Raw genomic sequence first — 27345 nt, forward strand, 5'->3', positions numbered from 1 at the left:
TTTTTGCCAATAATGGTGTACCACGCACATGAATCAACAAAAATCTCAACGGGTTTATCATCTATTAAAATTGTACATGAAGGAAAATTCTTTTGAACACACTCATCTACAGAAAGTATACAATTCAAACTATTAATAACTTCCTCTTCTTCAGGTGATATATAATTAATTTTCTGCCCAGACCTGCATACATTACCAAAATGCCCTTTTCTCTTGCACTTTACACAAATTTTGTCCCAAGCAGGACAACCTCTGTAATTGCCTACATGGTTGGAACTCCCGCATCTATAGCAAAGTATTGTACCTCTCTTAACAAAACTTCTGTTTTCATTAGCATTTCTTACATATTCTTTCTTGAAATTACTTTTACTATTTGAAACACTCGAGGTAGGTTGACTTTTAACAATAGCTACCTCCGTTTCAGGTACATGTGTCTTTTGATTTTTGCCTCTAATTTCTGACACGAATAATTCAGAGTGTTCTATGCCTTTTGCTATATTCACCACTGCAGCTAATGTAGTCTCCGTTCCTAACCAAAGTCTTTCTTGGATCTTTTTGCTTTTGGTCTTCATCATTATTTGATCTCTAAGAACTTGTTCGTAAGATATAGTTTCAAAAGAACAAGAACAAGCAAGAGAGCGTAATGCTGCAACATAATCTTCAATTGTTTCATCAGCCTTCTGTTCACGAGAATAAAATTTGAACCTTTCCATTACTATATTTATTCTTCTACCAAAGCGAATTTTCATTTGTTTTGCGGCTTTATCAAACACATTCAAGTCACCAGCTTCCTCTAAAGGTGGTAGATTATCAAATTATTTCATCCCAGCACCCCCAAGACAATGTCTTAAAAGGGCTAGTTTCCTTTTAGCAGAACAACCATCCTTTTCCAATACTTCTACATACGCAATAAACATAGGATACCAAAGATCCCATTCTATGTTAGGTTCAGCTCCAATTTGAAGAAAATGTGGAGGTGCAGCTATATTTGACATTTTGTAATTAAATTGGCAGAAATTAAAGCAATTAAAAAAATTATGCCACAAAAACACAAATAGAAATAACAGTTTTGGTGTGCAAATCACCGAGAAATAGGTGTGCAAATCACCGTAGTTATAGATTTGCTAACGTTGAATTTTCCACACGAAATCTTGAACTGGTGTGCAAATCACCGTGGATACTGACTTGTAGCAGGATATGTAAGGAGACAACCTAACGATGTTCGAAACCCTAAATTGCCTGTTCTTTCGTTATGTTTTTTTGGGGGTTTTTTGTAACGAAGTTTCCACAGTTCACGCTAAAATTGCTTCAATCTTAACAAAGATGGTGGCAATAGACGTCTTATTGTGCGCGATGACGTCAGAATACGCAGCATTCACTCTGTTAAGCTCGGACAAAGAGCGGATTCCAGAGGCAGAACTCGAAAGCTCGTGGTAAGCTTCTTGAAATTTTTAAATGGTTGTTTGAAAAATGCTCAGTACGTATCGTTTACACTTGATCCATCAACCCAGCTAAATAATCCTTAAATTTGCCAAAATCAATTTAAACACGGCGAACACCGCTCGATATGTTCGGTCGACAAAACAATAAAAACAGTCCGGTGGAAACTCAATTTCAACGCGAATCCAGAGTCATTCTAAGTTGAATAAATAAAAACTTACATTTGTAGAGTCATAGCGGACCACTTTCTTGGTGGAGGTTTGAAAGTATTACCGCAAACGACTTTTCCTGTAATTGTTTATGGATTGCAGGCTTTAAGTGAGTTTTTTCCTCATCTGTTCATGGATTGCTGGCTTTTCTTCATTTAAAACGTGTGAGCGATGTCTTCTTAAAATTTAATTCTCCCGATCGTCGCCAGTAATTGTGTAGTAATTATTAACCACACAGAAGTTAGGTTCTGAGTAGATTTATTGCAATAGAAGAACAGCTTAACAACCACAAGTAGGAAAGAGACATTCTCCCTGGTCGACATCTGAGCAACTGCCAAGTAATCAGGGATAAACATTCCAAGTGACATAAACTAATTCTAAATGACATCAAGACATGGAATACCACAGACAGGAAGTGTCTAGGCCCTTATCTTTAGGAACACAATCATTTTTAAAAACAAGCACTAGACATACATGCTTTGCTTTCACTACAACCCACTTTACAACCCCCACTCGGTCACACCATAGACCAATGTTATACTTAGCTTGGGTGACTTCCCTGCTGCTCAGCTGGTGTGGGTCTTGGAATGCCTGATGTCATCATAGAATCTTGGGTGCCTGGCTGGTGTGTGCAGTGGCAGTTGATGGCAGGCAGGCTGAGTGATAGGGAGGCCACTCCTGGTGGCGTTATTGTCATCTTAACTCTTTTACTTGAAACTGGAACTTGGAACCAGGTATATATCACACATTGGTTTTAATAAAGCTTAGTTCCAAGTTCAAGATCATAAGTTAAGATGATAACAAATACCCCTCCAGGAGCGGCCTCCCTGCCACTCAGCCTGCCTCCATCAACTGCCACTCCACACAAGCCAGGCACCAAAGATTCTATTATGTCATTAGGCATTCCAAGAGCCACACCAGCTGAGTAGCAGGGAAGTCACCCAATCTAAGTATAACAAGCAAACTTTGCGCCCCCGGGAAAATGTTTGAGTGTAAGTACCAAAGACATAAGCAGTGTCCAAACCAAGACATTGCTCCACATTCCAACTGAGATGTCACATTCTGATTGTGACGTCATCGACCAGAGGGCCAATCGTCTAATACAACATTCTTCAATCCACGCCCACATTCACCCCCTGGCTTCTCCGTTAAGCCTCCCCTCCCCGTCCTCTCCCAGGCTCACGCGACGTTCTTCGTTACTCCGTTCTGCGGGGCCTGGGCGCGTGCCTCTGCCACCCCTGCACGTGCTCACACAGAGTCTCCCGCCTCGGGGCGCGCGCGCCGCTCGTAACGGTGCACACGCCGCCGTCGCCTTCACTCGACCCTCACTTCTCCCTCGACCTACCTTGAGTTTTACTCCCCACGTATGGCGCTTCCTGTCATCAACGAGCATGAGCGTTGCGGTGCCGCGTGGGCTCAGCAGCCCAGCTCCTCCTTTGACTCTTCGTGGGCCACCTTGAACAACCTGTGGCGTCCCCGCCAACCATCCCCCGGGGGCTTCACCTCAGAGGGCACTCGGCCGCCGACCGCCCATGCTGACTTTACGCGTCAGGCTTCAGCTTGTGTTAATGGCGTCGTGTCGGATGTCGGACCAAGGGGCAACTGGACTTCCAACGGCACCTCGAACGTCACGGACCACTCCACTTACACTTCCGGCAATTTACACCACTTCAGTCACCCAGAGAATTCACACCACTCCGCGACCCCCCCGGGGAAGTGCTGCCATTTACACCGCATAGAGAATATGGGCAATTCCGATTCATCTCCAGGGAACTCTTGTGTATATGTGTGCAGCAAACGCCATGGCCCCTCCCCCACTGCGAACACGGGCTGTCCATGTAGGACTTCTAACCCTGATATCATAAGAGGCATCTCCATGACCTCCCATGGGAATAATGTCACGTCTAATCCCCCATCAAGGGATTCTGGCCAGTCCAATTTCACCACAAGCAACTCGAGCTCCTCTCACCCCCCACCTAGGAGTTCCCTTCACTTTGATGCCTCGACAGGGATCCCATGTCTTTCTCGGGAGGCTCTCCCCTCGTGCCTCTCACCTGGAACGATCTCCTCGGGCTTTAGCTGCCCTTATAGCACCATGTCAGAGAATGTCCATCTCTCCGAATATTGCTCGGGGAATGGAAAGCAATCAATTATTTCCTCTGGAAATACTTGCTCCACAGGCGCACCTAGCTTTTCTCCTACTTCTCCAGAATCTGCCATCCCTTCTAATATGTCTCCTGGAACATTTTCTCCAATGATTGCTGGCTCATGTAATGCTTCCTCCATGAATACCGATCTTTCAAGAATGACTTTAGGGGATAGCTGGCCCTCCAACATCTCCCACGCAAACACTTCAGGAAATACTGGTCCTTTGGCTAGAATGCCAAGAATGCAGTGCTTTTGTAATTGCTTCCAAGGGCAGACATTTCCTTCTAGTACTTCTCCAGTAGCCACATGGTCGGCTAACATGTCATCAGGGGCTGTCTGCCCCTGTAAGGTGTTTGCTGGACAGCGCAATCCTTCCAACATCTCAGGCAATATTTGTCCCTGTAAGATGCGCACAGAAAATGCACGCCCTACCAATATTGTCACAGGTAGCAACTGCTCCTGTAAGGCACCTTCTGCGAGTACTTTTCATAACAATATGACCTCGGGGGATATGAACCACTCTACGTTTTCCTCAGGCGTCTCTGTGCCCTTGTCTTGTAAAGATGCCCTTTGTTCTACTCCTATGGTTTATACCAATCCCTCACCTGCTAGTCCCCCGACAAGGTTTCCCATCCCCTCTTACTCCTCGACATCCTCTTGTCCCTTTAGTTCTTCCTCACACAATACTCAGCCATGTGTTTCATCATGTCATACTTGCATGCATTCTCATCCTGCCGGGCCCCAAGCTCCTATCTAGTGTACTCCCTTCTGACTTCTGCTCGTCTTACTATCACTGTTCACTTGTATAGAACCTAATGCTATTGTCTTAGTGACACCACTCCCTGGGATTTATTTCCATTAAATGCCTGTCTCAATGTGCCCTCCTTTTATAATACCCTTCAAGAACTTCTGATCAAGGGATCAACTGTTCTGCCTTGGGTAGCAGTTTCTGTCTACCACAAACCTACTCCTATATCATGCATTGCTGCTCCACTGCTGACTCATCATAGTTTATCTTCTCAGGCGTAGCCAACCTTCATATCCCCCCAGGATTAACAGTCTTGTTCTAGTTTACTATTCTTTAGTAATGTCATAGATTGCTTATCAGTGAGAACATTTCCCTATAAGATCTCCCTGAGCCTATTCCCATGATTTCCACTTAGTTTACACCTACCACTCTGACATGTCCTCAAGTAATCCGTGACATTTTAATACTATCTCATCTTGTAATATTTGAGACATATAGGTTCAAAGTTTACTAGTCGTATTTGCCCACTCGTGATTGTCCAATGCTGGAGGACTGCCACCCTGTTCTTTAATCATCTGGCTTCTTACCCCTTGTTTACTCCTATCTACTTGCGGTATAGGATGCAAAAGAGTCTTTTCCTTCCTAGTATGTTTATCTTCATAATGAATATGAATCATGTATATGAGAACATATACAAAATCGAGTACCAGTCCCTTGTGTTGGCTTCCGTGTCAGAATTAATAGGCATTGATAAATCCAGTAGGTTTGGCTTTTGCATAGTCCATGCACACAGAGTCAAATTACATATGGGCATGTATGGACACAGGCTAACACTCCTATATCCATTTTTTACAACGCCCAACAGACCGGTCCTTGTACAAGCAGACAGTGCACGCACACCATTAATCTGATGGGACCACTGCTTAGAGAAGCAAGTTATCTGCATCAGCAGAACACAGGATGACGTGGAGCAGAAGGACATAAGGTAATTAATGTACGTCAGGGGAGCACTAGCTGATGTGTTTTCAGAGCTTTAGGTGGTGCACTTGGATATTGTGCACAAGGCGAGCAACAAGTGTAAAGAGGGGAGCACTGCACAGGACGCGTTACAGGGCTACGAAAGGATGGTGGGCAGAAGATGATATGCAGCAGGTGCACCTCGTGAGCAAACAACTAATTGCCTTTTAGCTAAATTCTCGGTATCACATACTTACAAGAAAAAAGATGCACATGGAGATGTGAAATGGGTGGATGACTTCATAGGTCTTATGTTGTATGTCCTCTGGACCAAGTCCTGGCTGGTTAGCCAGCAATATGTTGCTTGTAGAGTGTTTTTTTAAATCTATTCTTATAACAATAGAAGCACAACTAAAAGGCCTATATTGCAGTGCACTGTTGGCTAAAAAGACAAAAACTGACTGAAAGCATAAAGTAACAAACTTTGTAGCTACGCAAATCGACACAAATTGGAAAACCTATATAATGTAATTGATTATTAGTTTTGTTGTGATGCTTCAAAGTGTTCTGGTTTGATCTTTTCCTTGATGTAAACTCCTATTTGCTTTTGGTTGGTATGCACCCGAAACTTTAAAAAGACACTGCAACATGTGTAAAAAATACTTGCATATTTTCATTAGGTTGTCTCATAAATCCAATTACCTGTGTTTACTTTTTCTTGCAAAATAATACATTCCCTGCCTTAAATATCTGTACTGTGGCAGCAACAGCCACCTGAGTTGCTCTGTACTTTAATGAAGCATATCTGTAACCGAATCGCTGGTGAAGTCAAGCACATGGCTGTTTTCAAAGTAGGGGTTGCTTGTTTAATTATTATTAATATTATTATTTCTACTTGTATTGCCTATGGCTCTTTTCAAAATGCAAGCGATAATTTATTTTCTACCAATAAAAAAAGCACATTTCTTTGAAAGGAGCCAGGAAGAAGCTACTCTCAAAGCTAGCAATTATAATTTTCAAATCACAGCACGTGTTAATCCATTTGGCTCTGATGAATGGCAATTTGCACAATGAACCTATTAGGGAAAAGGACACTTCAAGTTGATCAGCGACAGCACTTCTTCCAGTTGTTGGTAAAGTGGCTTCAGTACTAGGAAGTCAGCTGTCTCTAACCAATGATGATTCCCCTCTACCATTGAATGACTATTCCTTGATGTCGGCAGGCAGTGACAATGAAAGTCTTGAATTGTAGGGAAAGCGTGGCATTCCATGTCCTAGATCTCTGCCCGGAATTGGCAGAGCCCAGGTGCCTCTTAACTTGAGTTATTTACTTGGAAGTGCTTTGGAATGGTACATCTGCCTAGCTTGATTGCGATCCACCAACCCAAAGTTATATTGGAGGCAACTTCTCATATGAGTAATGCTTCATTTGGCTTCGAGTTTTGAATCCACTCAGGAAGTGCTACTGTAATCAGGAAGCTGCAAGTTTTTCACTTACAGTAGTTGGATTTGGCACTCCTGCCTGTAGACAAATTAAAGGTATCACAGTAGTTCTTGGAAATGTTCACATCTTTTCTGCCACTTCTGTTCACAAGAGAAATTGAAGGACTAAGTAATGTGAGTTTAGGGTTGTAAGCCCAGACATGTACAGTTTATGTTTATGATATGGGGGGCGCGTGGAAAGAGCCCGCACCTGAGCCTGCTTGACTGCTTGCCCTGACGCCTACTTAGCGCCTCACCGCTTCGCGGGAGCCGCTTCGTCAGTTTGGAGTGGACACTACTTTCTTGCCTGAACTGCAAGTCCCAGGAGGCGCGTGGAGAGAGCCCGCACCTGAGCCTTCTTGTCTGCTTGCCCTGACACCTACTTAGCGCCTCACCGCTCCCGCCTCGCGGAACTCGCACCGGGCGGGCCCATCAGAGCCAGGAGAAGGCAGGGCTGGGCCACCCCTCTTTCACCAGACGTTTTGAACTACTCAGGATTTGGTCAGCTTTTCTCGATATTGTAAATTTTTGTAGTGTTACCATATCCTTATTTTTATTGTTAACTGTATTATCTTTAAGTTGTTATGAGTAAGGGTAATCGCAAAGGGTCAGGTGGCCCAGGGGTTGTAGGCACACTGGATGCGTTTCTAACGTGGGCTGAGTCTGTCCTAATCCACGAAATTGAGTTTACTGAAAGGAGACTCTACCTTGACCCTCGTCGAACCTCATTTGAAGCCCTTTTACCCGGTCCCCTTCATATTCCAGAATCAGCAACCAACTGTATGCCACCAATGGTTTCTTTGTCCCCAGCACCCCAACTAAATGTTTTCCATCTCCTGCCCCCTCTCCCCCGCTAAGATACTCACACGCCAACAAAGATCCGTGCAGATCAAGGGTGGGGAGGGCATTAATAAAAACAGGAAAGCACGTGCACTGCCCAAAACCTCGCACTAGGCCAGTAAAGTGGCTAAAACCATTGGGACCATTCGGGGTAATGAGGGTGGCCCCCATGCTGCTCTAGCCTTAGGCATTTCGAGCCCATCAGGTGGGAGGGACCCGGCCAATCACAGACAGGTGTCTAGCGACTTTGAAGATGTTATTGTAGCTATACTCGAAGAGAAATTTGCAGCTATGCTTGAACCCCTATTCACTAAACTGTCTGGCAATAATTCTAGATTGACAAAAATAGAGCATCATCTTTTTTTCTCAAAGCCCTTATTGAGCACGGGAACTTTAGGCGGTTCAAATGAACCTAGTTTGGTTACAGCTCATAAAACAAGAACACCAACCACAGAGGCTGGGTGTAGCGCAAATAGTGCAGCGCCGGTTCCTATTGTTAATCCTTGCAGCCCAACCTCCTCCATAGCTAAGGCCGTCCACAGGAGGGAACGTGCTGGGCGCCATGAGCCAGGGACGTCACAGGGTGACTCGGAGAGCTCCAGTAATTTTCTTAATCTACCGCCTGAAGCCACGCCATATACCGTCATACTTTCTAATGTGCCAGTCCTTTCTCCAGGGAACGAGGAACACTGGTCATCACTTAAGAACAAGGCCCTACATTTGTTGAACTCCAGAACTGGGTTGGGTAACTGCTTATTTTGAGAATTTAAAATGATACGCAGAATCCCATGGGTAGGGAAATCACCGAAATCCTCTAGAGGCGACTGTGTGGTGCTGAGTTTTAGGTCCCCACTGATAGTCAAAACTATTTTATACAGGGCGGGGGCTAGGTATTTGAGTAGGGACAATATCAGCATACTGCCATTATGCTTTTTTTTAGAAACACTTTTTTTCAAGCTGCAGGAAGGGTCGGTCCAAGGGACGTAGCCCAGGCTCAAGGTTCTTATGACTATGTAGTACCAACACACAATAGATTTGAGCTCTTCTCTAACCTGGAGGACATTGACTGACTAAGTTGTCCTATGGTCTCAAACAAGACCCTGCCCCCAATGGCCGAGTCGGGAGAGGGAGATATGGTTTTAGGCTTCACTAACAAAGGAAGTTCCCCTGTATCCACATCTAATGGGCTGAGTCATGAAAAGTCTTTGGGTATACATAGGAGTGGTACGGGTAGGGATTGTGGCTTAACACCCATAGACAATCACCAAAATGAAGGGGCTAATCCACCCGTGGTGAGGTGTGGTCTATGCCACCAGCCAGGCTATAGTGACAATTCCAGCGATATCGTAGGACCCAAACTATTTTTATGGAATATTGCTGGGCTCCCACAAAAAATAGCCTCTGTTGATTGGTCTATATTTATTGAGGAGATAGATATCTTGTTTTCCCAAGAGACCTGGGCCGTGGACCAAGTATTCCGGCAAGGTTACTTACACTTTTCTAAAGCAGCGGAACAAGGGCAGCGTGGTAGACCAAAAGGGGGTTTGACTACTTGGGTCAGACAATGTGATCAGCTTAAGACGGAGGAGATTTATACCAACTGCAGGGATATCCTCATAATTAGGCTTCTACAGGCAAGTGTCCCAGACCTGCTACTCATTTGTATCTCTTCCTTGAGTGACTTTAAAACTTGTACATTTGCAATTTTTTCTATTTGTATCTCTTCCCTGTGTGACTTTACAACTTGTACATTTGCATTTTTTTTTCCTGTTTGTATCTTTTATGTAACTCATGTAATCCTAAATTCTTATGCATCGCAACTGATTCTTTTGTAAAGCGCTCTGACACCTTCGGGTAATGTTTGCGCTATAGAAAATGGCAATAAATAAAATAAATAATGTTTTTTCAAGGGGTTTGCAAGGTGGGAAAGCTTCTCCAACGGTAGCTCTCTTAGATACTTTTTTATTAAAACATAGAGGTGACAAAAATGTTATAATAGCTGGTGATTTTAACTGCACATTTGAATCTCTGGACTTTTATGACGTAAATTTTAGTGCAGAGGAGGACGCTCAGTGGTCCATTGCCCCCGCCCGATCTACCTGTATTAAAAAGTTAGTCGAGTGCAGCACTCCAGTTAAAGGTTTTCTGTCTGGAACACAAGGTTAGTGCAGTCAACGGGAGATCCGTCTCTGATAAGTATGGCTTGCCTACCTTTAGTACTGGGTTGCGCACCAGTCGTATAGATTTTTTCTTACTTAACAAAGAGTTTTCGTCCAATCTTATAGATATGGTGGTCTGTGAACGACCGAGAGTGACCACAACCCGTTATTGCTCTCCTTACGTCCCACCTTTACATCCCGTGGAGCAAGTTTGGCTCCACATATAGATTATGTGGAGGCCCAACTGACAAATGATACCAGACGAGTCAAATGGGCAAATGTGATCAAAAAGGATGAGCATACGAAGCAAATGACCAGGTTGGTAGTTAACGCCATAGGTACTCTACAAACCTGTTCAACGCAGGAAGAGTTTAATTCTACAATCGTGCAGGTCCATGAGGATCTTTTTACCGAGCTTAAAAGCTTTTTTATTTCTAAAACAAAAAAATCCCCGATCCACTCTGGCTGTAAAGCTGCCACATGGTATGACAACTCTTGTCGAACAGCCTATAGAACTCTAGCTTTGGCAATCAGGTCAAAAGATAGGGAAGTCATATGCAAGGCTAGGGCCGCATATAAGGCAGCCCAACATCGTGCCAAAAGGGACTGGGACGAACAACATTGGATGGAACTGCTTAAAGCAAGTTCAGGGAGAAACATGACTGCTTTCTGGCACTTGGTGAAGTGGTGTAGTGGGGCCCCGAGTAAGGTGCCTACGAATCATGTGGAGCCAGACCAGTGGGTCTCATATTTCAAAGCCCAGTTTGAATGCGCCGGCGACGCACATGACTCGTTTCAAAAGCCATCCCCCGTATCCGCTCTATACTTTACCAAGAAAGAAGTGGAAAACGCTCTACTCCTAGTACCTAGAGGCAGGGCGCCTGGGACTGATTGCATCCCCGCTGATTTGTTCCTCCATGACATACATACCTGGGCATCGTACATCCAGCTCCTTGTGAACGCCATTGCTAACAGAGCACCTATGCCCGGCACTTGGGCAGGAGCAGAAATACTTCCCATTTATAAAAAAGGGGATCGTACCTTACCTGGGAACTACCGGCCAATAAGCCTCATTGATTGTATACAAAAGGTGTCAACAAGGTTGGTACTAAGTAGAATTCAGGCTTGGATGGAGGAACGTGACATGCTGTCCCACCTCCAGGCAGGATTTCGGTCATGCACTAGTACTATAGACTAGGTGTTTAGGTTTATTCTTACATATTGGTGTACCGTATTACTAGGGAGAGGCACCATCTACGCAGCCGTCGTCGACCTTAAGTCGGCTTTTTACCTCGTCCCCCATACCAAGATGTGGCGCACTTTTTTGAAGTTAGGTATGCCGCTGGACATCCCGGGACTTTTGGTCAAGTTGCATGCCTATAACTACGTGCAGGTGAGATGGGATGCGCGGGAAAGTACCATCAAAAAATTCCCAGTCGAGAAGGGGGTTAGACAGGGGTGCATTTTAGCACCCACCCTCTTCTCAATATATATCAATGGGGTAGTGCAATATTTTGAGAACTTTCCAACGGATGCACCGTCTTTAGTTGGGTCCAACATCCCTTTACTCATGTTTGCAGATGACACCCTCATTCTGTCCAAGACGAGACAGGGCCTCCAACACTCCCTCTCAGATTTTGAGGAGTTTTGTGTGGACCACGATCTCATTGTTAATGTGGATAAAACAAAATATATGGTCCTACACAAACACAAGAATATTGTGGGTAGAGTCAAAATGAAGGGAGGTACTCTAGAACAAATGGAGATTTTTTCTTATCTAGGGGTAACTATCGATAAAAAACTATGCTGGAAGCCCCAAATTGAATTGCTTACTGTCGAGCAAGCCCAACTCTCGGGTGCTCTGCTGAAGGAGCAGAGATTATCATACACTAAACCAATTGCCCCCGTATTACAAATCTATCATACTAAAATTGGTGCCTTTATCTCCTATGGGGCAGAGCTGTGGGGTTATGCCAATTTGGATCCCCTGGTGGAAGCACCAAATAAATTCCTGAGGTCCATAATTTGCCTCCCCAGTCCACCCCGTTATTACCTTTATATTCAGATCTGGGTTCCCATTCCATTAGGGATGTGGCACACTACAGGCCAGTGTAGTGGTCGTGTATGCTTGCGACCACGTGCGATGAGAAACTACCAGTCGGTGTTGAGAAAACTGCAGCTCGAGTACAAATCTACTCGAGCGGCAGAAAACTACCGCTTGCACTGTGCAAGATGCCGTTTGCAATGATTGCACAGTGCGGACAAGCATGATTGCACAGTGCGGCATTGTGCAATCATTGCGTACATCATTTCCCTACCGCACTACGCGTAGCCCACGTAGTGCACTTCGCATAGCTACGCTTTGCGCTACTACGCCCAGGGTTAGTCCGGACACAGACACCATAAGTATGTGCAGAGTTTCTTTATTTCATTCACAATCTGCCACAATGTGATTCGGCCAGGCTACCTCCGAGGAATGATTGGGCCGACACATAAAAATGTAATGCTTTTAAAAAAAAAATGTGTAAACAGTTATTGATGTAAGTCATAAACAGGAATTGACTGGTTAAATATAAAAAAACTCATTGTATTTAAATATATCCACAATAGCATTGAAATGTGCAAAATATGACAATGTGCAAAATAAGCAATTCGGTGTAGTTAATCACAAAGTGTGCAAAAAATTGCCTTAATTCTGTGCAAAATAGAAAACATTTTGCTTAATTTCTTGATTTGTATATATCCATTTATTATCACTCATGTGCCATTATTGCATCAGATTAACCCCTTCCCTGCTTATGACGGCACCACACCGTCATGAGCGTGTGCTCATGACGGCGTGGTTCCGTCATGCTGCGGCCGCTCCGCCCACGCGGCATTAATTCCCCACCTGTGCGGGCGAATTAATGAGCGGGCGGGCCATGACGGAACCACGCCGTCATGAGCACGCGCCGCCCATGGCTCATGACGGCGTGGTTCCGTCACCAGCATGGCAGCGCCGCAGTCACCCCCTTAACCTCCCGGCGCCGTGGCGTAATTCGTGCCGCGGCCAAGGGGTAAATGTCAAACAACACCGAATAAGATTGCCCCCAAATGGGGGCGTGGCCAACATCATGGCCGAATAGCAGCGTGGTCTGCGAACTCCGCCGGCCCCAACTGAAATCCTGTATGTAATCCTGTACCTCCTCGCCAATACTTACCGGAATTCCTGGGCCGAAGTGCCAAACGACGAAGAGGTGAGTCCAGAAGAGAGGTTATAGCCGTCTCCCACCAGGAAAAGCGGACCCGTTCGGCGCGATGACCTGCGCGCAGGGTTGCTAAGATGGCGGCCAAGATGAGCTAGGGGAGGCCGTGGGCTGCATCTCTGGCATCCTCGTCAGTGGAACCATCAGAGTGTGTCAACAGCTGGTGATGAGACAGCTGGCCGCCAGGTGGGATTCGTGATCCTCTTTTCCCTCTCCGGTGCGGCAGTGGCAGCGGGTGTTGACTGCGGACGACCCAGCGGTGGAAGCAGCCGTGCAGAGGGGGAGGCGCTCATGGACTTCGGCCCCAGGGAAAAGCCAGGAGCGGTGAACGGCAGGGCCCGCAGCAGGGTCCGACCCAGCCCGTCCTGAGCGGAGTTGCGGCCCCAGACGTAGATTCCTCCTGGTGACGTCGCGCGCCGGCGGACTGGTCAGCGGATTAAAGGAGGCAGCTGCACAGAACAATAAGCAGCGTGTACTTACTGTAGCTACCCGATGGAGAGCGACCTGGGTGCTGCCTTTGCATGACATTGCAGCCCTGGCAGTGTGCTGTGAAAGCCTGTAGTGAGTGAAGCAGGGCTGCCATGCACACCAGGCCTCTGTGAACTGTAGCGCTGCTTTGGTGTTGTGTTGGGCCTTGTGGGGACTGCCCTTTGCCTGCAGACTGCACTACGTGGCTGAGACTGGGTGCCCTGTCTTGGATACAGGGACACACAACAGGCCCAGACATAATAGAAATAGACCTTCCTGAACTCTTTCAACGCTGCCAGGACTGGAGTAAATGCTGCTTTCCCCTGGCATCACAACTGCACTGTGGATTCTGGCTGCCCTCAGCTAGCACACCTGGCACAAGTTTTTGGTGAGGCGCAGAGGGGTTACGGTCGCAGTGGGACACGAGCTGTGGGCTTCATACACTAATTAAATAGAACAAGAGCCCAGTATCCAGGGTGAAGCGGAGAGATCCGGGGAGAATAGAGTTGGGCGCGGCGGGGTCCACTCCACAGAGGGTTCTGGCTGAGGTGCAGACTGAGGTCTCTTCTCTATGGCAAGACTTGCGAAAGGTCGCTGAGCGGGTGACAGAAGTCGAACAACGTGTTTCAGAACTCGAAGACACCGTACGAACGGAGAGTAAGGATGTACGAGATCTTCAGGCGGCAGTGAAGGAACCAGTCCAAGCTGCCCATAACCTTGGCTTCCAATTTGATACTGCCCTTTCCTGCAAGACTCAAATTAATAAAGTCACCTCATCATGCTTTGGAAAGCTTCGCATGATAAAAAAAAATCATCCCATACCTGCCTCTGGACTCTCGTAAAACAGTAGTCCATGCCCTCATCACCGCTCATTTGGACTACGCAAACAGTCTGTATGCATGGGCTCCGGCATACCTCATAAACCAACTTCAGAGAGTCCAGAATGCAGCGGCTAGACTGATTTGCAACATCCCATACCGTCATTCTAATTCACCCCATCTGATTAAACTTCACTGGCTCCAAGTGAGACTGCGCATCCAATTTAAAACCTTAACTTTGGCTTTTAGAGCTCGTAATGACCGAGGTCCTATCTATCTACGTCGCAGAATGAAGCTCTCACAAGCCCCCCGAAACCTCAGATCCAACCATCTCCGTCTTATGATCTGCCCCCGTTTCCGCTTGGCACGCACCGTAGGAAGAGCCCTCGCAGTGGCCACCTCCAAATTGTGGAACCAACTTCCTATAGAGCTGAGATTTCTGACATCAGAGCCCGTATTCCGGAAAAAACTCAAGACCTGGCTTTTTTCCCTCATCTAATTCTACCTTCTCCCTACCTCATCCTTCTGACCCTTTGGAGATAGCGTCTTTAGTGCCGGGACACCTCTGTTGGAGGTAGCTGAGCGCTCTACAAACTACTAAATAACAAATAATAATAAGGAGGTAATTTGGAGAGTCGATGATGCTGGAAATAGGGCCCGGAGGAACAACCTGCGTTTTGTAGGCTTTCCGGAAAATGCGGAGCGAGCGGATCCGGGACACTTCCTCTTGACGTTCCTTAAGGATGCGCTTCCCACGGTGCAATTCTCCTCCTGCTTTCTCATAGAAAGGGCGCACAGGATGCCGGGGGTTAGGCCACTGCCGGGGGTTAGGCCACTGCCGGGATCCCCTCCCCGGCCGTTGATAGCTCGATTCTTGAACTTCCAGGACAGAGATCTGATACTCCCGGTTCTGGTGAAGAACCCAAGCTCTCCTCGAGGGGGCCTGGGAGTTGCGCCCGGAGGAGACCTGCAGGGGCCGGAGTCCTGGGAGCATCAGGAACGTATTCCATCCCGGGATACCACGACCCCAGTGGGCGGCTGAGTAACTGATTACTTCCTTACAGGACATCCAGCTGTGATCTCAGTTACCCGGATGTCTGAGTGCCACGAGACGAGGTCCTCATCCCCCCCACCGGGTCCATATTTGGGGAGTCCCTCACGCTACGTCCGGGTACTGGTCCAGGGCCTGCTCAGTCATAATGGCCAAAGACAGGGATTCCAAGACAGCCAGGCAAGGGAGGATAGGTCGCTACACAAAGGTCCTTCCTGCGCCCGCCGGGGCAGAGGGGGGCTCGGCTCCTCGCCCGGATACAGAGGAGATCCTCCACGCGATCCGCGCCTCCCGAGAGAGCTTGGAGGGCAAAGTGGCTGAGGTGCAGACTGAGGTCTCTTCTCTATGGCAAGACTTGCGAAAGGTCGCTGAGCGGGTGACAGAAGTCGAACAACGTGTTTCAGAACTCGAAGACACCGTACGAACGGAGAGTAAGGATGTACGAGATCTTCAGGCGGCAGTGAAGGAGGTAATTTGGAGAGTCGATGATGCTGGAAATAGGGCCCGGAGGAACAACCTGCGTTTTGTAGGCTTTCTGGAAAATGCGGAGCGAGCGGATCCGGGACTCTTCCTCTTGACGTTCCTTAAGGATACGCTTCCCACGGTGCAATTCTCCTCCTGCTTTCTCATAGAAAGGATGCACAGGATGCCAGGGTTTAGGCCACTGCTGGGAGCCTCTCCCCGGCCGTTGATAGCTCGATTCTTGAACTTCCAGGACAGAGATCTGATACTCCTGGGGATGCGGAAAAAAAGGTGAGCTCAAGTATGAGAACACAAAAGTGATGGTATTCCCGGATTATTCGCGGGATGTTCAAAAGCAACGGCACACCTTTGACCCCATCAAAGTGAAGCTTTGTGCTCTTGGGATCCAATATATGCTGCTGTTCTCCGCCAAACTTAAAGTCATCTTCCAGGATACCACACATTTTTTTTCAGACGCCGGAGAAAGTGTGGTCTTGGATTGAGGAAAGACCTCAGTTGCGGCGGGGGACACCCCCTCCTGTCTCCTTAACTGGCACTAGACAACCAAACCCTGGCCGGGAGAGGCCTCAGCCGAAGAGGCGAAGACGGAAAATCAAACGCCTGACATCGGGTGGGGGCACGCCGAGAAGATCCTTAAGGCCTAGAAACACGAAGGCCAACCGGTAAGATTCGGAAGATGACGCAGCATTGGAGTTTGAGTCGAGGACTTCTGTGAGATCCAGCGGCCATGGAGATTCTGATCAGTCGGAAAACCTTGACTCTCGGACGTCGGACTCCACACACCCTTTTATGGAGACTATTCAACACCTGGAGGCCTCGGGCTTGGGTTCCCTGGGCGGAGACCCGTGTTCACAACAGCACCCACACAATGGCGTGGAGGAATGAAGTTCTGGGGCTGGACGCTTCCACAGTGAGATACTGTATTGCACAAGTGACATTGGGGACACCTGCATCCTTTGTTACAAAGTAGGGAAGTATACAGCTAGTTTTGTGTGTGTGTTGTTTTTTTTTTTTTTCTTACTGTGCCATAGTTGAGGGGGGTGAGGGTGGGTGGGCTACAGACCTCTGGGTGGTTTACCCGCACCAGTATTGTCCTGTTGACAAGTTACGGGGTAGTGGGGGTGACTGCAGAGTGTGGGGAGGGGGGCATGATGAGTGTTGGCTGTGATTTTAGATTTTGGGTTGGGGCGAGGGGGGGTTTGTTTTGGTTTGAGAAATTGTTTGCGTAGTGATGTTGTAGCAAGGTGGCAGGACAGTGAGTTAGCATGCATCATGACATTGAGGAACCAACAGTGGGGAGAGGGTAGGAGTTCCGTTGAGGAGCTAGACAAAATGCACCATCACGATGGCTACATCTAATACCGACATGTTCTCAATCCTCTCTTGGAATGTAAATGGGATGGGGAGCAAGTTAAGAGAGGACTGGTGGCCGCAAACTTTAAAAGGTTGAAACCAAATGTCATTCTCCTACAAGAGATGCACTTAAAGGGCACTCAGTGTGGGTTCCTAGGTAGAGGTGCATACAAAACTATGGCCCACGCTGGGTTCTCCACTGGGGCAAGGGGTGTGACGATACTCATTAGGAAAAATCCGCCCTTCAGAATAGAACGCACCTGGACTGATCCTAACGTTACATATGTAGCGATCAAAGGGGTATGAAATAGAAGACACATTACCTTGATTAGTGTATATGCACCACCCAAGCTTCAAAGGCCAACGATGGATAAGCTTGGAGCGAGTTTATAAGAGGCCGGGTCAGATACACACATTATAGGGGGTGACTTTAACGACGTAATGGACCCTACGAGCGACCACACGACTGTCCCGACTGGGACTCCCAGGGCGACGCCGCTCAAGCGGTTTGCAGGCACATTAGCGCTTACAGACATATGGCGGAGGCAACCCCCACAGACTGGAGCCTACTCCTTTTATTCAGGGTCACACAAAGCCTTCTCAAGGATAGATTACATCTTTGCCCCAGTGGGAGAACTTGGAGTGGTACACAAGGTAGAATATTTGGCAAGGGGCTCTCTGATCACTCACCCTTGTGGCTCACGGTGGGTGCTCACACACGTCGACAGAAGGGGGAGTGGAAGTTGAACCCGTGGGAACTTAAAGACCCGCAGGTCGCTAAGGAACTCAGGGTGGACACAGAGTTGTATTTTAGAGAGAATGTTGGGTCAGTAGATTCGGCTATTATGCTATGGGAGGCTTACAAACCTGCTGCGAGACCGGGCGCAGAATATTATAGCACATAAAAAACAGAGGGAGGAAGAAGTGATCACTGGACTGGAATCCAAGTTACTGCAGCTCAAATCACAGGTCAGTGCTGGTAGTGATCCCTCCATGAACCACAGCCTACAACTTCTCCAATGGGAATATTTTTCGCTGGCCAAAAGAGAAGCACAGCATGCGATACAAGCCATGCACTGGCGTCTATATGACGTAGGCGAGAAGACAGGTAGGTTGCTGGCACGGCTTAGCAAAAAAGTGGTAGACAGTAGATGGGTTTCGCAGATACAAACAGAAGCTGGTCAAATCCATCTGATCCCAGTTGCAATAGCTAATGCATTTGCAGACTATATGAGGCCTTTTACACAGAACGTAACCTAGCTGAGTTGTCACACATACAAGGGTATCTTCGAGAGACACAACTCCCCAAATTATCGGTAGATGAGTCCAAGACGTTAGATGACAAGATCACAAAAGAAGAAATTTAGTCAGTGATTGGCCAACTGAAAACGGAAAAGGCCCTGGGACCTAATGGGCTTCCTCCAGAATTTTTTAAGCAACATGCAACGCTTTTTGGCCCGCACCTCCTCAATCTATATTTGGAGGCGCACAGGTCGGGAAGTCTCCCCAGGGACTTGCGGATGGCCACGATTGCAGTGATCCCTAAAAAGGACAGGCCACCGCAGGTGTGCAGTTCTTATCGCCCTATCTCTCTCATAAATATAGAGACAATGAGCCATATGTATGAACACATTTTCCCATAGACACAGAATGGGTAAAACCCTTTGATACATCTGGCCCTAAGATACTAGCTAGAATATTAGCAAATAGACTTGCTATAGTAATTACAGGCCTCATTCATAGAGATCAGTCTGGCTTCATGCCCAAGAGGTCGACTAGGCTTAACTTGAGGAGACTTCACAATTGGCTGGAAGTGGCTGTGCCTTGTTCTTTCCCTTGATGCTGAGAAGGCATTTGACACTGTCCATTGGCCTTTTCTTATGTCTGTCCTGGAGGAGTTTGGGATTGGTCCGGTATTTAGTCGTTGGATTGCGGTCCTTTATGAGAGACCTGTGGCCAGGGTCAGAGTAAATGGAGTAGTGTCACAGGAATTCCCAATAGGTAGAGGCATGCGCCAGGGTTGCCCGTTGTTGCCCTTGTCTTTGCCCTGGTATTGAATCACTTGCCTGTGTGATATGATCGCACCCGGATATCTCGGGATTCAGGAGTGGAGAAAATGTTGAGACCGACGAACGCATTTCCCTATATGCGGACGATATACTAATGTATGTCACTAACCCGGAGAAGACACTTCCTGCAATAATGGATAGTTGTGAGACATATGGTAGACATGCGCGGTACAAAATTAACTGGGGGAAATCATACGTGTACCCCGTAGGCGAGAACGGCGGCCATACTGCCGGCCCCAGGCAACTCCAGCTGGCACGGAAGGGTATAACATATCTGGGTATTTACGTCACAACCAATGTGACAACAGCGCTGGATCGCAATCTTTACAGGGTGCTCAGGGACTTTCGAGCAGACGTCGAAAGGTGAAAGACTCTGCCACTGACGTTGCTAGGTAGGGCTGCACTGTATAAAATGATAGTGCTCCCCAAATTTCTCTATGTACTGCAAAATACGTACCAGCTTATACCGGTTGAGGTGTTCAATAAAATCGATGATTTATTGCGTACGTTTATTTGGGATGGAAATCCACCGAGGATAGTTCTGGCGACGGTGCAGCGTAATCAGTGCAATGGCGGTATTTCCCTGCCAGATCTTCGGGCGTATTATTGGGCAGCCCATCTCATTGTGGGGAATGAATGGCAATATATGGAGAGAAATCACCCCACTTATGCACTTGAACACACACAGTTTGCCAAACGCCCACACACAAACACTACCTGTATGGGGGTAGTGGTACTGCAAAACTCCTGACAACGACACAGATTGTTGTTACAGCCTGGAAACAGGCTGAGCGACAAATGAAATGGGACGGCCAAGTCACCAGGGAAACTCCGCTATGGGTGGGTAGCCGGCTTCCGGAAATCACAAAACTGCGAGGATTCCAACAATGGGACTTATTAGGCATTTTGCAACTTAAGGACGTACTATATGATAAAGAACTGGTCACCTTTTCACACCTTCAGTCCGAATATGTCATGAATAAGACTCAGCGCCACAGATACCTGCAGCTGACCCATGCGAGGCGTGCGCAAAATAAAGACACCACGGACATCCCTGAGTTTGCACCGCTGGAGGGGCGACTCTTGATGGGGGAGATACCGGAGAAGGCTGTCTCATGGACTTATAGGACATTAATTAATAACAAGCCAGACACTTTGCAGAAGTTGAGAGCCAAATGGGAGTCAGAGTTGGGTGAGATAGATGACTTAGATTGGGAAATGGCGATGGTGCACCCCCGCGAGGTAGCCATTAAGTCTAGGCTCCGACTGATTCAATTCAAGTATTTGAATAGAGCTTATTTCTCCTGTTAGCGCTACCTCCTGAGGAGAGCCCCAGCACTTTTTATTTTACAAATTAACCACTGGGCGGGGGTAAGGGCCACAAAACAAGAAAGGGACCACAATGGTGTATAAGTATATGATGAGGCTGCTGGATTGTCCATCACAGTGTCTGTCACCGCACCCTAATACAACGCCTCAGCAACATCGGAATCCAAGAGAAGGCACTGGATTGGATCATCTCGTTCCTCGCCGGAAGAACCCAGAGAGTCCGCCTCCCCCCGTTCAGATCCAAGGCCACCGAAGTCCTCTGCGGCGTTCCACAAGGATCATCACTCAGCCCCACCCTCTTCAATGTCTACATGAGCCCCCTCGCAGCCATCGCACGCCAACACAACCTCAACATCATCTCCTACGCCGACGACACCCAGCTGATCCTCTCCCTCACCAACGACCCAGCCACCACCAGAACCAACCTACACGAAGGGATGAAAGACGTAGCCGAGTGGATGATGAACAGCCGCCTGAAACTGAACTCAGACAAGACGGAAGTCCTCATCCTTGTATCATCACCCTCTGCCTGGGACGACTCCTGGTGGCCCCCTGCCCTGGGCAGCGCACCCAAACCAGCAGACCACGCACACAACCTGGGCTTCATCCTGGACTCCTCCCTCTCGATGACCAGACAAGTCAACTCCGTCTCATCATCATGTTTCAACATCCTACGCATGCTCCGAAAGATCTTCCGTTGGATCCCCACCGAAACCAGGAAGACGGTCACCCAGGCACTCGTCACCAGTCGACTGGACTACGGGAACACCCTCTGCACCGGAACCACAGCCAAACTACAGAAAAGACTCCAACGCATCCAGAACGCCTCCGCATGACTCATCCTGGACATCCCCCGACACAGCCACATCACCGGACACCTGAGAGACCTGCACTTGCTCCCCGTCAGCAAGAGAATCACGTTCCGACTCTTCACCCACGCACACAAGGCCCTCCACGACCTGGGCCCCAGGTACCTCAACAACCGCCTGACCTTTTACACTCCCACCCGCCAGCTACGATCGACAAGCCACGCCCTCGCCACCGTCCCACGCATTCGAAGAGCCACCATGGGAGGAAGATCCTACTCCTACCTGGCAGCCAAGACTTGGAACTCCCTCCCCATCCACCTCCATATTACCCAAGACCACCTCTCCTTCAGGAAGCAAGTCAAGACCTGGCTGTTCGAGCAGTAGCGGACCCCTCTCCCCCAAGCGCCTTGAGACCCTCCGGGTGAGTAGCGCGCTATACAAATTCTTGATTGATTGATTGATTGATTGATTTTTGTATGATGCTGCCGTTGCAGTGGTTGTGATGCTGCGTTTTGCTACTGAACAATGTCTTTGCTATGTATTTAAGAAAATGTAAATAAATATATATATTTTTTAAAAGATTGCCCCCAAATGTAGTATTCTAACTATCTTTTTGCAGCAAAACTGTATTTGATTTCCTCTCTCATTCATATCACTTATAAATTTTGAAAAATCTAAAATGAATGCCCATGTGGGCAGTGTCATGTTGTGTAGCCACCTTGCTAGTCTGATAAAGTGTTCAAAGTGCAATAAACTGCCTGATAAAAGAAAGGACACTATAAAACAAGAAAAATATATAAGTGCAAAGCTATGCTGCAGGTGCCGTGATTGCAATTTTGCAAATCAACGTCAGGTTGCCCAGTTGTAAAGAGGGCCTCACATCTATATAGTGTGCAGTACTATCAATATCTAAAGAGTTCGGCACGGACATTATAGGCAGGTATACATGTCCTCACTAGTGTATAGCCCATTTTGAGTTTTGGTATCTAGATTTAAAATCTACCTAGGGCCAGATGTAGGAAGGCCTTTACCGGTCGGTAACGTCCGATTTCGTCCGTTACCGACCGGTATTACTGTTTTGAAATGTAGGGGACAATTTATTTACAGAATCGGTATATTTACCGATTCGGTAAATTTACAGAGTCGGTAAAATACCGAATCGGTAAATATACCGATTCTGCAAATCAATATGTAGGTGGCACTTCAAAGAGTGCCACAGGCCCTTTAGGAGTCCGTATTTACCACCCAATCCTATTGGGTGGTAAAATACCGAATTTCAGTGTACATGCACATCTGTGCATGTACACCTATGCCATGTGACACACAGACATGCCCTTGGGGTATGTCTGTGTGTCACATGGCACACTAGCCCGAAACAGGGGTGCAACAGGGTGTCAAAGCGACACCCTGTCCCCCTTGTAAAATCGGTATTTTTACCGATTCGGTAATTACCGAATCGGTATCTGCCATTGAATCCTATGGGCTACAAGGCTCATCTTATTTTTATGACTGCTGGGCTCCAAGTCACGTGCAGGAAGCATTGACGGTGCTCCAACGTGGCAGGCAAGACTGATGAAGCACCCAGGCCTGTGCGTGTACCTCCCGGGCTTTTCTCCTCTGTCCGTCTGGTGCCCTGCTCTTCCTCCACTGGGAGGGGACTGTAGTGGGGGTTGGGTCGCTCGCGTAAGTGACAGCAGCGCTGCGGCAGCAATAATCACTCGGGACACCTGTTTCTAGTTTCTGCGTAGTCCCCCCCGACTGCCTCGCCGGGCCACGCCTCTTTTATTTGTAGCTGGCACGTGACGACACGCGCCAGCGCTAACGTGACCTCTCCGGCACGGGTAGACTGCACCGCTACCCCACGCCGGAGGACATTACATTCCTTCTAACCTTTATTAAACAAAATAAACACAACGAAACAAATAGTTACCATTCGGAGTTGTTACCAGTCACTCGGATGCCAGTCCCGGGATTGTCACACCATGAAGTCAGCCAGCCTGGAGGATGGAGCCGGGTTTCTTCTCAGTCCATACCGGGAGTGCTCTCCCCGTGATGATGGCAATGATGGGGTCACCCCTTGCGAGGCTTCACTCTCCTGGGATCTCGCAGGAGAGTTGGGCAGACTCTCTGCTGGCGCTACCGGCAGTGGCAGTGTGTCCTGGTCGAATAGGTTCTCATCCTCAGTGGGGGTCATTCCTGGTACCTCTGGGCCTTCTTCCGCCGCGGGTTGACGCGACCGGGTTTCTAGGTAGTCTGATGCCTGCAGGTCTGGAGTTCCGGCGTGCAGGCATCAGACTACTTCTTGAAGAAGGAGATGTGAGTGACTACTTCTGTTCCCATCTGGGCCTTTATCATGCTGCCGGTCCTGCGGATGACTGTTATGTTATGTTATGTTATGTTATGTTGTTATGTTAATTGGGTTCTTCTATAGCGCAACGGCTACTCGCAATGGAGTGTCCCGGCGCTTTGGCGAAGAGGACCTTTAATGGAAAGGAAACATAACTGAGGTTAAAAGACTTCACAGTTCATAAGTAAAAAGCCAGGTTTTTAATGCCTTCCTGAAGGACATCAGGCTGGGGGCTTGTCTAAGGGCAAGAGGCAATCTATTCCACGCATGTGGGGCCAGGTAGTGAAAAGAGCGCCCCCCTTGTCTAGTTCGTTTGATGGAAGGAACGGACATTAGAAACAAGGAGGCAGAACGAAGAGCTCTGCTCGGTTTGTACAAAGCAAGACGCTTTTTGATGTACCCAGGGCCTGAGTCATGAAGAGCCTTGTAAGTTAACGTCAAGCTCTTAAACAGCACCCTTTTGGCTATAGGGAGCCAGTGCAATTCCCACAGCAAGTTAGAGGCACTAGCTCTTCTCGGGAGACCATAGATAGCCCGAGCGGCTGAGTTTTGCACAACCTGAAGTCTCCTTACTAGGTATTTGGGGAGACCCAGATAAAGGACGTTAACATAGTCCATACGTGATCCTACCAATGCTTGGACGATGACCCTGCGATGGTTCACGGAAATCAGAGGGAGGAATTTCCTGAGCATCCTCAGGATGCCAAAGCATTTCCCAGCAAGACAGGCTATTTGGGGTCCAAAAGTCAACTCGTTGTCGACAATGATGCCCAAATTTTTGGCCTTAGTGCTTGCGTTGGCAGGGGGAAACAGATCCTGAGGCCACCAATTCTTCCAGTTAGGTTCAGAGACACACCCGAAAAAAAGCAGCTCCGATTTGTCGGAGTTGCATTTCAGGCCGTGTCTCTTGAACCAATCAAAGACTGCTTCTAGGCAGCCTCTGATACGAGTCCCATCAAACATCTCGTTCCTGTTCTGAGTGAACAAGAGCTGGGTGTCATCAGCGTAAGACACGATCTGAGCGCCAAACGACTCCGCAACCTCAGCAAGGGGGGCCATAAAGATGTTGAAAAGCAGGGGACTAAGAATAGACCCCTGAGGGACCCCCACTTCCAAGGCTGACATAGCTGCGGAGTGAGGTGGCGCCCAGATCGTTTGCCGACGGCTGGCTAGAAATGACTTAAGCCAGTTCCACACCGTCCCCCTAAGACCACACTCCCAGAGTCGAATTAGGAGGGTATCATGGGGGACGGTGTCAAACGCCGCCGACAAGTCTAACATAACCAACATGGCCTTGCCACCCGAGTCTAAGACCTCTCTAATGGCGGTGGTGACTTCCAGCAATGCGGTCTCTGTGCTGTAATTCGCACGAAACCCAGATTGCGTACTGTGCAACAAGTTGTTATTCTCGATAAAATCCGAGATAGATCGGTGCACATGTTTTTCCGCCACCTTCGCCAGAGCGGGGAGGAGAGAAATAGGCCTATAGTTGGCGTGTATGATGGGATCAAGATTAGGTTTTTTAATTAATGGAAGAATAAGGGCACTCTTCCAGGCCTGTGGAACAATGCCAGACGATAATGAAGAATTCAAAATGGAGTTTATGGGTCCATTGTCCATTGTGTCCATTAGTGTGTTACTGTCCATGGTTTGTGCTCAAAGGGGAGCTGGAATTTGCGCCCAGAGTATCTATCTTTGATTTAGACCTTGACTCTCACTTGAATGACTGACCGCCGGGCCCATCGTCTGGTACTAGCTTGATCATTGGAGTTTGTCCGGTTGGTTAGGGTCTTTCTATCGTCAATCTGTGATTGGGTCCAGCTTGGGTGATGCGGGATAGTGTCTCTCACTACTCGGCCCATGCTCGCCGGTCCCGGGGCTGCCTCATTTGTGAGATGAGGCGTCAGGCGGTATTCCCGCAGGAAGCTGTATATGGCCCTCTCCAGCGGTGATCCAGCAGCATGAACAATGCGTATTGTTTTGTTGAGCGTACGCATGCATCTCTCTACTTTCCCATTTGCTTGGGGCCAGCGCGGGGTCACCTTCCTGTGCTGAATTCCCCAGGTTTTTAGATAGTCCGCGAACTCTTGTCCATGGAAGGGTGGACCGCTGCGAGTACCTCTGTTCCGTGTCCATCAGTGAACAGCTCGCGTATGCTATCGGGGCCCATTCTCCATTTTCTTGCAATTGTGCGAGCACGGCTCCGAGCTCCGAGCCCATACGGGCTGGCGTCCACTGCAACGTTGGTGGATCTGGTCGGGTTGAAATACGACAGTGTCGTATCCGCCGATAGGGCCGATTTGGTAGCCTTGAAGGCTTTGTCCTGTTCGGGCCCCACTGCCAAGTAGTGGATGATTTTGTCAGTTCCCTGAGGGGCTTCGTTAGGTTGGACAGGTCGGGGACGAAACGTCCGTAAAAGTTCACCATTCCCAGGAAGCTTCTTATCTCAGAGATGTTGGATGGTGCTGGGGCTTCTTGTACATCTCGCACCTTGTCTGGATCTGGGGCCACTCCTTGGTCCAAGAAGGTGTAGCCAAAGAAGCTGATCTTGTTATTCAAAAATTGGCACTTATCTCTCTGTGGAGGGTCAGTCTGGATTCTTTGATCCTTTGGAGAACCCCTCGAAGTCTCTTGTGGTGATCTTCTATTGATGACGCGTAGATGAGTAGGTCATCACTTACATTTAAAACCCCTGGGAGTCCGCGGAGGACTTCACGGATGGTGTTTTGAAACACCTCAGTGGCACTTGAAATTCTGAAATTGAGGTGTCGGTATCTCCTTAGGCCGACGTGGGTAGAGAAGGTAAAGATGTATCTGGAGTCTCGGTGTAGTGGTAGCTGGTGATAACCGGACCGGAGATGCATCTTTGAGAACCACCTTGTGCCGTTCAATTCTCCCAGTATGTCGTCGATGGTCGCGGTTAGGTGACGTTCCCTCTTCACTGCGGCGTTTGGGAGGTGCATGTCCACACATATGCGAACTTGCCCTGGCTGTTATGGTTTCCGTGCCACTACGATCGGGGACACCCACGGGGTGGGCCCGCTGACCTTATCGATTTATTCCTTGCTTCTATAATGCCTCCAGTTCTTCCTCTACCTTTTTTCGTAGGTGGAATGCAATGCTCCTCTGCCTCAGTGCCACCGGTTGGACTGATGGGTCGATATGGAGAGAGACTTCCTTCCCTTTCAGGCATCAAATACGGATCACTGACATAATATCGACGGACAGAATATCTACTAGCAAAAATATCGATGCCAAAATATCGACAGACAGAATATCGAGTCAAAAATATCGTTTACAAAATATAGTTTATTAAAATATCGACTTTATTAAAAACAGTGTTAAATTAAATTAATAGTTAAAATTAATTACTAAAATATACTTAATTAA

The 27345-nt window shown here is 47.9% G+C and overlaps 1 long non-coding RNA gene across 1 annotated transcript in view; it reads left to right on the forward strand.

Moving 5' to 3' along the window:
• Positions 1-2869: 2869 nt before the first annotated feature.
• LOC144756319 (uncharacterized) overlaps positions 2870-27345 on the forward strand; it is a 114869-nt gene continuing 90393 nt past the window's right edge. The window contains exon 1 of the long non-coding RNA XR_013595127.1: positions 2870-5530. This is a non-coding gene — a long non-coding RNA (uncharacterized LOC144756319). The remainder of the gene's footprint in view (positions 5531-27345) is intronic.

The sequence above is a fragment of the Lissotriton helveticus genome, chromosome 5_1 (assembly GCF_964261635.1).
Source record: "Lissotriton helveticus chromosome 5_1, aLisHel1.1, whole genome shotgun sequence".
NCBI lineage: Eukaryota > Metazoa > Chordata > Amphibia > Caudata > Salamandridae > Lissotriton > Lissotriton helveticus.